This window comes from Triticum dicoccoides, chromosome 4B, assembly GCF_002162155.2.
Source record: "Triticum dicoccoides isolate Atlit2015 ecotype Zavitan chromosome 4B, WEW_v2.0, whole genome shotgun sequence".
Classification (NCBI taxonomy): domain Eukaryota; kingdom Viridiplantae; phylum Streptophyta; class Magnoliopsida; order Poales; family Poaceae; genus Triticum; species Triticum dicoccoides.
Genome location: NC_041387.1, coordinates 559,077,393 through 559,089,582, shown reverse-complemented (window position 1 = coordinate 559,089,582; position 12,190 = coordinate 559,077,393).

The following is a 12,190-nucleotide window of genomic DNA, read 5'->3' as shown; positions in this document are numbered from 1 at the left end:
TCATAGCCTAAGCGGCAAGCCATGGGAGAAGAGCTAGCCAAGCTACTTGAGGCCGGATTCATCAGAGACATCAAACATCCGGATTGGCTAACAAACTTGGTAATGATACCAAAAAAGGACAAATCCTGGCGCTTGTGTGTCGATTTCAAAGACCTCAATAAAGCTTGCCCTAAGGATCCCTTCCCCCTCCCCCGCATTGATCAGATAATCGATGCCACTGTAGGACACGACTCATTGTGTTTCCTCGACGCATACTCCGGATACCATCAAATAAAGATGGCGGAGTCTGACCAGGCCGCAATAGCCTTCATCACTCCGTACGACCCCTTATGTTTCAACACCATGCCCTTCGGGTTCAAAAACACCGGCGTAACCTATCAACGCGTGATTCAGACATGCCTGGAAAAACAAATCGGCAAGACAGTAGAGGCCTATGTAGACGACGTGGTCATCAAAACAAGACACGTCGAAACTTTAATAGATGACTTGAGGCTTACGTTCGATAATCTTCGAACATACGACATCAAGCTCAACCTGAAGAAATGTGTCTTCGGAGTACCCTCCGGAAAATTGCTCGGCTTCATCGTTTCCAATAGAGGAATTGAAGCCAATCCGACAAAAATCCGAGCTCTGTCACAGTTGGCTATCCCAACAGACCACAAGTAGATCCAGAAATTAACTGGATGTGTGGATGCCTTAAGCCGCTTTATCTCCCGCTTAGGAGAAAAGGCGCTACCCCTGTATCGCCTTCTTCGACGCACCGAACACTTCAAGTGGACGGATGCGGCCATAGCCGGACTGGAAGAAATAAAGGCACTCTTGGCCACCAACCCAGTCCTGACCGCGCCAAACATTGGCGAACCCATGCTATTATACATAACCGCAACAAATCAAGTTGTGAGCGCAGTGCTCGTCGTCGAACGAGAGGCAGATGGACACAAGTTCCCGCTCCAAAAGCCGGTATATTACGTGTCCATTGTCCTCACTCCATGTAAATCTTGGTACCCGCACTATCAAAATATAGCGTATGCGGTCTTCATGGCATCCCGGATACTACGACACTACTTCCAATAGTGTTCGATCATGGTGGCCTCCGAAGTTCCACTCAATGACATAATAAATAACCACGACGCAAATGGCTGAATTGCTAAATGGGCTATTGAGCTCCTTCCATTCGACATAACATACAAACCATGGCGGGCCATTAAGTCACAAGTACTGGCTGACTTTGTTGCCGAATGGACAGAAGCCGAACTCCCTAAAGAGTATGGTGCGTACTCAAATTGGATCATGCATTTCGACGGCTCCAAAATGCTGGCCAGATTGGGAGCGGGTGTCATCCTGACATCCCCCACCGGAGATACGGTGCAGTACATCCTCCAAATATTATACACAGACTCCAACAATGCAGCCGAATACGAGGCTCTGTTGCATGGTCTCCGGATGGCGGTCTCCATGGGCATTCAATGCCTCGTAGTGCACGGTGTAACACCCACGATGCAGCTATATCTCCCACGTGTCGAAGCAAGACTTAGAGGCATAACCCCATGGTGGTTTTGTCGCAAGAAGGGTCATCTGCACACAATCCCATGTAATGAACAAGAATGGGATAAAGAGAGTTGGCCTACAATCGCCACTTCACACAATACATAAATTAAGATCATACATCATCCAAATACACTCATAGACCGGCTACTGTCAAGTTCAAATGAAAAGAAGACAACCCCAAATGCTAGATCCCCGATCGCCCCGACTGGGCTCCTCTACTGATCATCTGGAAACGAAACATAGTAACGACCAAGGGCCTCATCAAATTCCCACTTCAGCTCAGTTGCGCCATCTGTGCTAGTATCCTCGGCACCTGCATCTGTTTTGGTAGAATTTGTGAGCCACGAGGACTCAGCAATCTCACACCCGCGAGATCAAGACTATTTAAGCTCATAGGTAGGTAAGGGGTAATATGGTGGAGCTGCGGCAAGCACTAAGCATATATGGTGGCTAACATACGCAAATGAGAGCGAGAAGAGAAGCAACGCATCGGTCGAGAAGCTAGAAGCGATCAAGAAGTGATCCTGAAACTACTTACGTCAAACATAACTCAAACGTGTTCACTTCCCGGACTACGCCGAGAAGAGACCATCATGGCTACACACACGGTTGATGCATTTTAATGAAGTCAAGTGTCAAGTTATCTACAACCGGACATTAACAAATTCCCATCTGCCTCATAACCGCGGGCACGGCTTTCGAAAGATTATATACCCTGCAGGGGTGTCCCAACTCAGCCCATCACAAGCTCTCACGATCAATGAAGGATAAACCTTCTCCCGGGAAGACCCGATCAGTCTCGGAATCCTGGTTCGCAAAACATTTCGACAATGGTAAAACAAGACCAGCAAGACCACCCGCTGTGCCGACAAATCCCGATAGGAGCTGCACATATCTCGTTCTCAGGGCACACCGGATAAGCTAAGCATATAGGTACCGACGAATCCAAGTTGCCAAGGAATGGTCCCGCACGGTGCTCTAGTTTGGACCAACACTCGGAGGAGCACTGGCCCGGGGGGTTAAATAAAGATGACCCTTGGGCTCGCGAAAACCCAAGGGAAAAGGGCTTTGGTGGCAAATGGTAAAACCAAGTTTGGGCCTTGCTGGAGGAGTTTTATTCAAAGCGAACTGTTAAGGGGGTCCCATAAATCACCCGACCGTGTAAGGAACGCAAAATCAAGGAACATAACCCCGGTATCACGGAAACTAGGGCGGCAAGAGTGGAACAAGTCACCAGGCATAAGGCCGAGCCTTCCACCCTTTACCAAGTATATAATGTGCATTAATTTAAACAGGAGATATTGTGATATCCCAAAATATCCATGTTCCGACCAGGAACAAACTTCATCTTCACCTGCAACTAACAACGCTATAAGAGGGGCTGAGCTGAAGCGTTGACATAGCCAAACAAGGGTTGCTAGGACAGGGTGGTTAGAGGTTTGACATGGCAATAGGGAGGCATGGTAAACAATGGAAGGTAGAGCTAACATAGCGATAGAGCGAGTACTAGCAAGCAGAGATAGAAGTGATATCGAAGGTATGGTCATCTTGCCTGCAAGGTTCTCAGAGTTGTCGAAGGCTTGATCCTCGTAAGCGTTATCAACAGGTTCCTCGTGCACGTACTCGTCTCCTGGCTCTACCCAAAACAAGAGCACAAGCAAAGGAACCACAATAAATCACAGTGCAATGCACAAGCAACATGATGCAATACATGTCGTGCTATGCGAGATGTGATATGCAATGCATATGCGTGCTTCGGAAGGAAAGATGACGAACAAGGCATCAACTTGGCAAACCAAGTATGCTGCTGGAAAGATGAGATGATTTCGGTTGGAATCGATATAAAGATCACCGGATTCGGGTGCACGGTTTGCGAATGAGAAGCACGACAAGACATGATGCAAACTGCTTAAAACAGCAACATGGCCACTTGGATGCAAAGTATAAATAAGCTATAGCACCCAAACATATGAACAGAATGCATAGCAGTGATGTACAGGAGATGCTCTACGAAACATGAACACTGAGCTCAATCTATAAACCACTAGAGCATGACTAACATAGTATGGCAATAATGCCAAAGATAACAGTTTCTACAGACTTAGTGGAATTATTAGACATAGCAGAAACAGATTCAACATGGCATCTCTACAGGCTTGATTAACTCACTACCAGGCATGTCATGGCATGGAACAAGTACTAGCATGAAGTAGGCATGGAAATGAAGCTACTCATGTGCAAAACAATCAACTAGCATATTTACATGAACAAACACATAAGAGACAAAACAACAATATGAAGTGAGATGACATGATTATGAACTTGCTCAAATGAAGAAACTAAGGCCACCACTGGATTGGTGGGATTTTTCTACCCCAAAAACATATATAATATGTTAGGGTTGCTGTAGAAAAATCATCACAAATGGACTAAGTTAAAACCTGCCCTATATGGTAAATGACAGAAATGGCATATTCCATAATTGGAAACGTCTAGAAATGGACTTGCCCGAAAAGGACAGATTCCATATGACAGAAATGGAATATTCGCTGGGAACCAAAATAAAACAAATAATAATAATAAAATAAATAAATAATAATAATAAAACAAACAGGCTAAGAGAGTATGACAGGTGGGGCCACCCTGTCATACGCACAGTGCAAAGAAATGGAAAAAGGGGGGAGGAATAATGCACCCGCGGGGGATCGAACCCGGGTCTCCCCGGTGTGGCTCTGCATCGGCAACCACTGGGCTAGACAGGCGCTACTGATAGGAAAAGGGCTTCGGCCCCTTTTAGCTAGACAACAGATCGAGCAACTCTGTTGCAGACAGAGAAGACGACGGCGCCGACGAGGGTAACGGCGGCAACCAGTGGGCACAGGGACTCCGGCGGGCGTGCGAAAAGGGGTACGGATGCATGCGTCTACGAGGGGAGGCAGGGGCGCTCGAGCTCGAGCAGTTGCTCGACTCGGGGCCATGGCGTCCAGGGCGAACGGCAACAGCAGCTACGGCGACACCGGGAAAGGCCGGGTGCACACGGGAGCGCGAACGAGCGGCGCGAGCGAGCTGCGGGAGCACGACAAGGGGGAACCGGCGCGGGGACACGAACACACACACGGTCGAACAACACTGCACAACTAAAATCAGAGTATGCCGGAGCACTGCGAGCGTGGGAAAGACATGGAGCAGATGCGATCTACGGGCGCCTACATGCCATGGGAAGGATGGGAGAGGGAGGTGCGTTACCCAGCTCACCCAAGGACGCGAAGTGGTCGACGGAGGCGAGCTGGCGGCGACGAAGCGAAGCTCTGAACCTTGGCGCGGTCCTGACCGAGCGGAAGTGGAAGCAGAGGACGTCGAGGAACTCGTCGTCCGGGGCACCGTAGTCGATGTCGGGGACGTAGTGGACGACAGGGAAGAAGAGGGACATGATCTGACGGGTTGGGAGTGACCGGAGAGCACGCCGGCGACGAGGTGCGCTCTCAGGTGCGCTCGGGACGGAGCGGTTGCAGTGGATCTGGTGGTTTTACTCACCTGGCGGCGGCGACAAGAGGAAGAGGGAAACCCTAGAGATTGTGTGCACAAGGAGAGGGGTTAAAAGGGAGGCTAGGGCGACGGGTGGAGCACGGTGTCGACGCGGCCATGGCCATGTGCGCGCCCGGCGCGAGCTTGACGAAAAGGTGAGGGGCGGGTGCGCTGTAGCCAGTGGCTGGCTAGTGGGGTCGCGAGTGCCACATGGGCGTACGGGCTGCGGGGTAGCGAGGTGACCGGGTGAGAAACAGCGAGGGCGCGAGCGGGCGGGCTGGCGCGCTGGCTGGGCTGGCTGGCTACGCTGGCCGGGCTGCAGGAGGCCCAGGGGGGCTGCTGCGCTGGCTGCAGGCTGCTGCTTTATTTCTATTTTTTTAATAAACAGAAATAGAAACAGAAAAGCACAGGGAAAAAGAAGAGGAGTTAGAGTATAAAGAAAATATTCTCAAACTCCTGGAATTCTCCACTATTTTAATAAATTGCATTGGACAAGTTTGAATTATATTCAAACTTGTGTCATTTTTGAACCTAACCAAAACAACTTCAAATAAGGAGATGTTTGGCAGAGAGGCTTAGGGCATGGAGCAAGATTTACAGGGAGAAGATGAACATTAATAGAGAAAGGAAAAATAGCACTTGATAAAAGAAGGAAGTAGAGGGAAGGAGGAGAAATGATGGTGCAATGGTTTGAAAGGGGGACAAGGTCATGCCCATGATGCTCATGGCAACAACATGAATGACAAAATGCAACATGAGATGGCATGAGATGAAAATGCACTATATGATGATGACATATGATGGCTAAAAGGAATATGACAAGAAGCACAAATGCAATATGGCAAGGAGAGCATGACAATGAAAAGAATAAAACACATAACCAAACAAGATGAGGCCAAACATGATAAAACCACAAGAATTGGATGAAGGTCAAGTTGATATATTGCCAAATTGGGACATGATACATATGGGGTGTTACACGCGGGGACTCAAACCTCGCAATATCTCAGGTAAATGGAGACTTTGACACCAAGGATCCGAAAATGGCGGCCTATCGCAATGCTGTCCTCAAAATATCAGCTCGGTTCGAGGGGCTGGAATTCCACCATGTGGTCAGAGAAAATAACCAAGCGACCGATATCCTCGCCCGCATTGGTGCTAGACGCGACCCCGTCCCACCTAATATCTTATTAGAAAGGTTGTTCAAGCCGTTAGTGGCATGGGAAGGGGAGTCCGGCACCATTAGTCCGGCTCCGAACACAACCCCAGATTCTGAACCTACTGACGTAATCGGAGGCTCTGCCACCAAAATAACATCTTCGGCCCACGAAATAATGGCTGTCATCGCCCCGTGGACTGAGCCCTTCTTGGCCTACCTTAATAGGGAAGAGCTCCCCAAGGACCTAAACGAGGCACGTTGTATTTTGCGACGCTCTAAAGCCTACAAAGTCCATGAAGGAGAACTGTACAAGAAGAGTGCCATCGGAGTACTCCAACGATGCATCTCCGAAGAGGAAGGGCGGCAGCTCTTAGCCGAAATCCATTCCGGACTAGGCGGGCACCACGCGGGAGCGTGAGCTCTCGTAAGAAAGGCCTTTCGGACAGGATTCTACTGGCCGACAGCCTGGGCAGACACACAGGACCTTGTCCAACATTGCATTGGTTGTCAACTATTTGCCAATCAGAGCCATATGCCCCCTACCGCTCTCCAAATGATCCCCATAACTTGGCCCTTCGCGGTCTGGGGGCTAGATATGGTGGGACCCCTTAAACGGGGAAGCCATAACAAAAAATACCTATTGGTCATGGTGGACAAGTTGACCAAATGGATTGAAGCCAAACCAGTTAAAACGGCCGAATCCGGACCAGTGATAGACTTCATATCGGAGGTTGTACACCGTTACAGTGTCCCCCACAGTATCATCACTGACAATGGCTCGAATTTTATAGCCGAGGAGGTGCAAGCCTGGTGTGGCAAAATGGGCATTAAGCTCGACTACGCCTCTGTCTATCACCCCCAAACAAACGGTCAGGTCAAACATGCAAATGGTCTTATTATGAGCGGCATCAAACCTAGACTAGTGCGATCCTTGAAGGAATCAGACACGCATTGGGTCGAGGCACTCGACTCCGTACTCTGGGGGTTGCGGACCACGCCGAAGCGCACCACCTTCACACCATTTTTCATGGTGTACGGCGCAGAAGCAGCGCTGCCCTGCGATATAATTTATGACTCACCTCGTGTGCACATGTATGAAGAGAAGGAAGCCGAGCTAGACCGGCAGGACAGATGCTTTGGAGGAGGAACGTGATGTCGCTAAAGCCCGTTCCGCATTCTATCAGCAACATGCTCGAAGGTATCAAAGCAGAGAAGTATGGGCCAAAATTATAACATTGGCGAACTCGTTCTATGCTTACCTGAGAAGAAGAAGGACAAGCTCAAACCCAAGTGGAAGGGTCCCTTCATCATTGATAAAGTTCTCACCGGAGGAGCGTACCGTCTGCGCAGTGCATATGATAACAGACTCGAGCCAAACCCATGGAACGTGGCCTGACTCCGAAGATTCTACGCCTAGCGCCAAACCCAGTGTTCGTCTCCTTAACTCTGCCTCCTCAATTATGTCCTCTTTCCTCCTTTCTCGCCCTTTTTTTCCTTTTTTTTATACAACATTAAATTGTACGGATGCCCCGAGCACTCGGCCGCATTATGCGCACACACTATACCTGGGGGCTTCCTATTCGGAAGCTATATATATAACTACTTTAATGGCTTCTTGCCAGCCACATATGCATTTTTCTTTCCATATGTGCCTTTTCTTCACCATTATATGCATTGACATGACTTAAGTTTTGGCCATGCTGGGTTGCCTTGCTCTTGTATTTATGCCCTACGTTCCCGTTAATTCGGCTAGGGCATAAGGGGAGCACCTCTGCGATTGTTACTGCCGGTTGAGCCGGATGTGTACCTCAGACTGGGTGAACCCGAAAGCTAGCGTTCTTAAGGGAATATTCGGTCGGTGAACAAAAGATGTTCTCGTTCCTAACACCAAAAATACCCAGATGTTTTGTTTCCTGCGCTTTTGTTCGCAGTTCGGACATGCACATCGATGCATGCGTACTCAGAGAAAGGAACCCCTAACGGAACTATTCTCTCTGGAAGATGTTTATTACTATCCATGTAATATAACATAACTAGTTGGGTACTTGTCTGTTCAAGCACTTATGGCCACTACGCCTGGTTTCCACGCATACCCCAGTTTTTCATTACTGTATGGGTATTCGGATACACCCCGGACTGTCGGATCCGGGGGCTAAAGCGAAAAGGTCCGGCATGACAAATGATTTTCAATCCGGCTAGGGAGTACATGAGCCCATTCAAAATTACATAATCATATAGACTGGGTGTACTCTTCCTCTATACCATCCAACAAGCTGTCTAGCTTACAATCCTGCTGGGAATACTTTGCAGCTAATGCTACTTGATCATATACCAAACTAACAGGTATCTCTTGTCCATCTGGCCCAGCCGGTCCGACTTCGGCCATATGGTTCGGGTCATCTTTGGCGTATCGCGTCTTGACCATGGCCCAAGCTTCTCTCGCACCTTGCCGGCAGGCTGATATCTTCCATAATCGGAAGCACCGCCATGCTCCTTTAAGCATCTCTACAAGTTCGCCCATGCCTCCTGGCAGGGAAGCGGACGGCCACAAAGCCTGGACAATACCCTGCATCACCTGCCGAGCTCGTTCGTGCAGTTGTGAAAGCTCTTGCAGCATATCGCCTGCAGACCCGGGCATCTCCTCTTCAGGGCGTCCCGTCAACATACCTGCAGACATAATTCTGTCAATACGCCTCCTCACCGAACTATACTATAGTTCGTTCAAGCACTTACTATAAAGGCCGCGTCGAAGCCTCCGGTTCTCCTTCACGGATTCCGCGAGCTGAGCCCGAACATCTTTCAATTCGACGCTTAGTTGGAGATTAGCATCTTGCAGCTTATTCTTCTCCTGGATAGACAGCGTCAGCACGCGTTCGCCCTCCTTCAGCTGACTTCGCAGATGCAGCTCATTATCTCCCACAGTCTCCGGATTTCCTCCGGGATTGTCTGTCGAATCTTTTGTTAGATTTATAAACCATGCCGAACACACAAACTGGTAGAAGGAAATCCTTACCAGAAGAAGCCTTTTTGGATCCCTCTTGTTCGGCTACATTGGCCTTCATTTGGGCCTTACACTCCTCCAACTCTTGAGACAACTGGGCATTCTTCTCTACAAGAACCTATGCATTTAATGATCCTTAAATCAGTTGTGCCAACTGTTTCAAATCTTAGGGGCTACTACTACACATACTTATAAAATTTTCTTACCCGTATATCCTTCACATACTGGTCCATTGCTCTGGCAAGTCCATCTTGAGTAGCGCGGATATAGGCATGTCCCGAATTGAAGGCATTGAACGCCTCTTCGGAAAAAAATACCACCACAGAGTACGGCCCGTCGGCACTGGTGATTCATGGTGCTCTCCACTTCTGAATTTGTGGCGGAAAGCATATCCGTATCCTCCGCAGGAGGACAGTTCGACACTGTCCCCATGTCAGCCTCCGCCCGTGAACCCGGTTCGGGAATCCGGCTGCTGGTGGCATGGCCGGTAGGGTCCCCGGGAACAGTGCGGTGTTACCTGCCGGGACATAATTCAAATCGTCACGCCTCGACCAAAAAGACCAAATAAACCATGGGGCAAGTTTAATGAATACCTCTGCGTCTGCATATCGCTCCTAACCGCCTTCCTTTTAAGCCTACCTTGTCTAGGCGCCTCTTGCTGAGAGGCCCCCGCAGGATCCGCATGACGTCCCGACTGCCATTTCTATAAATGTGCGGCATGTGATCATAAGGTACGGCAAAACGAAGGAGTCCTTTCGAAAGGTTGGAACCCCGACATTACTTACATGCGACACGAGAAGCAGTCCGAGATAATCCACGATGATGGCCACTAAAGAGCCACCACCGCTTACCTGATAGAAAGTCCTGTCGACGAATTCCAGGATATGTCCGGATCTTCTTGAAGTCCGGGGTCGAGAGCCCGACCGGGATCCTCTGGCTGCAGAGAAGGGTTGTTGAACTCTTTTACGGCCTTCCTTAGTTCCTGTTTTGAAACAGCAAGGTAAATAATTGTGGTCAAGAAGGTAAGAACGAATAGAGTCGAGTAACAAATAATAAGTTACCCAGCTTCAGGGGTTGTACATGGAAAATCCATCCTGCGGTTTAATGCGGAGGAACTCCTCTTCTTCTCCCTTGTACAATTCGGATAGTATCCTCGCCAAAGATGTGGCAGAGTTCGGACCTTTGCGACCGCAGCGGGAGGCATCGTCTTCTCCATTGAAGTGCCACATGGGTTTTCCCCTATATTGAAGTGGCTGCACTCCCCTTATAACGCATATTGACATGACTTCGATTATTGTCAATCCTGATTTGGCCAGGGTTTTTATCCGGCTCATCAGATAGAATACTTCTCTGTTTTCTACCTCCTGGGGGCTCTGAGGGCGCCAGCTTTGGTGTTTCTTCAGCGGAGTATTGGTGAACTCAAGAAGGCCGTCCGGACTGGGTCCGGAAGGGGAACGTCATCAACATAAAACCACTCCGAGGGCCAGTCTTCGGACGCCATCTTTGGAGTACCGGACAGGTATCCGGTCTGGGTGATGCGCCATATTTCGGCTCCGCCCACTTGATATATAGATCCCTCCTAGTTGCGGGGGACGAGGCAAAATAACCTCTTCCATAGCTGGAAATGAGCTTCGCAGCCCAGGAACAACTCGCAGAGGGTGATGTAGCCCGCAATGTGCAGTATGGAGGTGGGGGTAAGATTATGCAACTGGAGACCGTAGAACTCCAGGAGCCCGCGGAGGAATGGGTGGATTGGAAACCCGACGCCTCTTAGCAGATATGGGACAAGGCATACCCGCTCCTCCCGAGATGGGTTAGGGAATCTCTCCGCTTGCTCCCTGCCATTATAGGTGGCTAGTCCGGATCGGACGGGGACCATGTATGTGGGCAGAAGGACCCCTTTGGTCTGCAGCTCTATTAGGCGGCTGTAAGGGATGGAACATTTTTCCCAATCCCCTGGCTTCGAGCTGGGGGAGCGGCGAGCAGGGCTGCGACGACTGGTCATGATGGGATGGCCTCTTTTGGGTGCGCTCTGCGGAATGCTTGCTTGGGGGAAGATGGTGTGATCTGGATCTGAAGATCCCCGTCTCCACAAATAGATGGCTCACCTACGGGATTAGGATGTCAAATGCAAAAATGCCTCGGCCCCTCGTCTTGGATCGACATGTGGAGGTGGCCATTATTGAAGCATAGAAGCCGAGGAGTACAACCTTATTGGGAGGCCGGACACTATTCGCTACAACTGGTGCACCAGATTTGGAGAAGAACCCGCCTTGTAATGCCGAAGACAATCTACGCGCCGGACTCATCGTTATTGAAGCCTGGTTCGGGGGCTACTGAGGGAGTCCTGGATAAGGGGTTATCCGGACAGCCATACTGTATACTTTGGCCGGACTGTTGGACTATGAAGATACAAGATAGAAGACTTCGTCCCGTGTCCAGATGGGACTCTCCTTGGCGTGGAAGGCAAGCTTGGCGACTCGCATGTAGATCTCCTCCTCTGTAAACTGACTCTGTGTAACCCTAGCCCCCTCCGGTGTCTATATAAATCGGAGGGTTTAGTCCATAGGACACAACAACAATCATACCATAGGCTAGCTTCTAGGGTTTAGCCTCTCTAATCTCGTGGTAGATCAACTCTTGTAATACTGATATCATCAAGATCAATAAAGAAGGAAGTAGGGTATTACCTCCATCGAGAGGGCCCGAACCTGGGTAAACATCGTGTCCCCAGCCTCCTATTACCATTAGCCTTAGACGCACAGTTCGGGACCCCTACCCGAGATCCGCCAGTTTTGACACCGACAGTCGACATGTCGGTTTTTGTAAGGACTTTGGTATATGAAGTGCGAACTGCAGCCCAATCTGTTGCCGGTGCAACTTCTCATTCGGTTGTTGCTGCACGGGCCAGAGCAGATGCAAGTGCAAGTGTTGGTGCACGTGCCGAAGCCATTGCT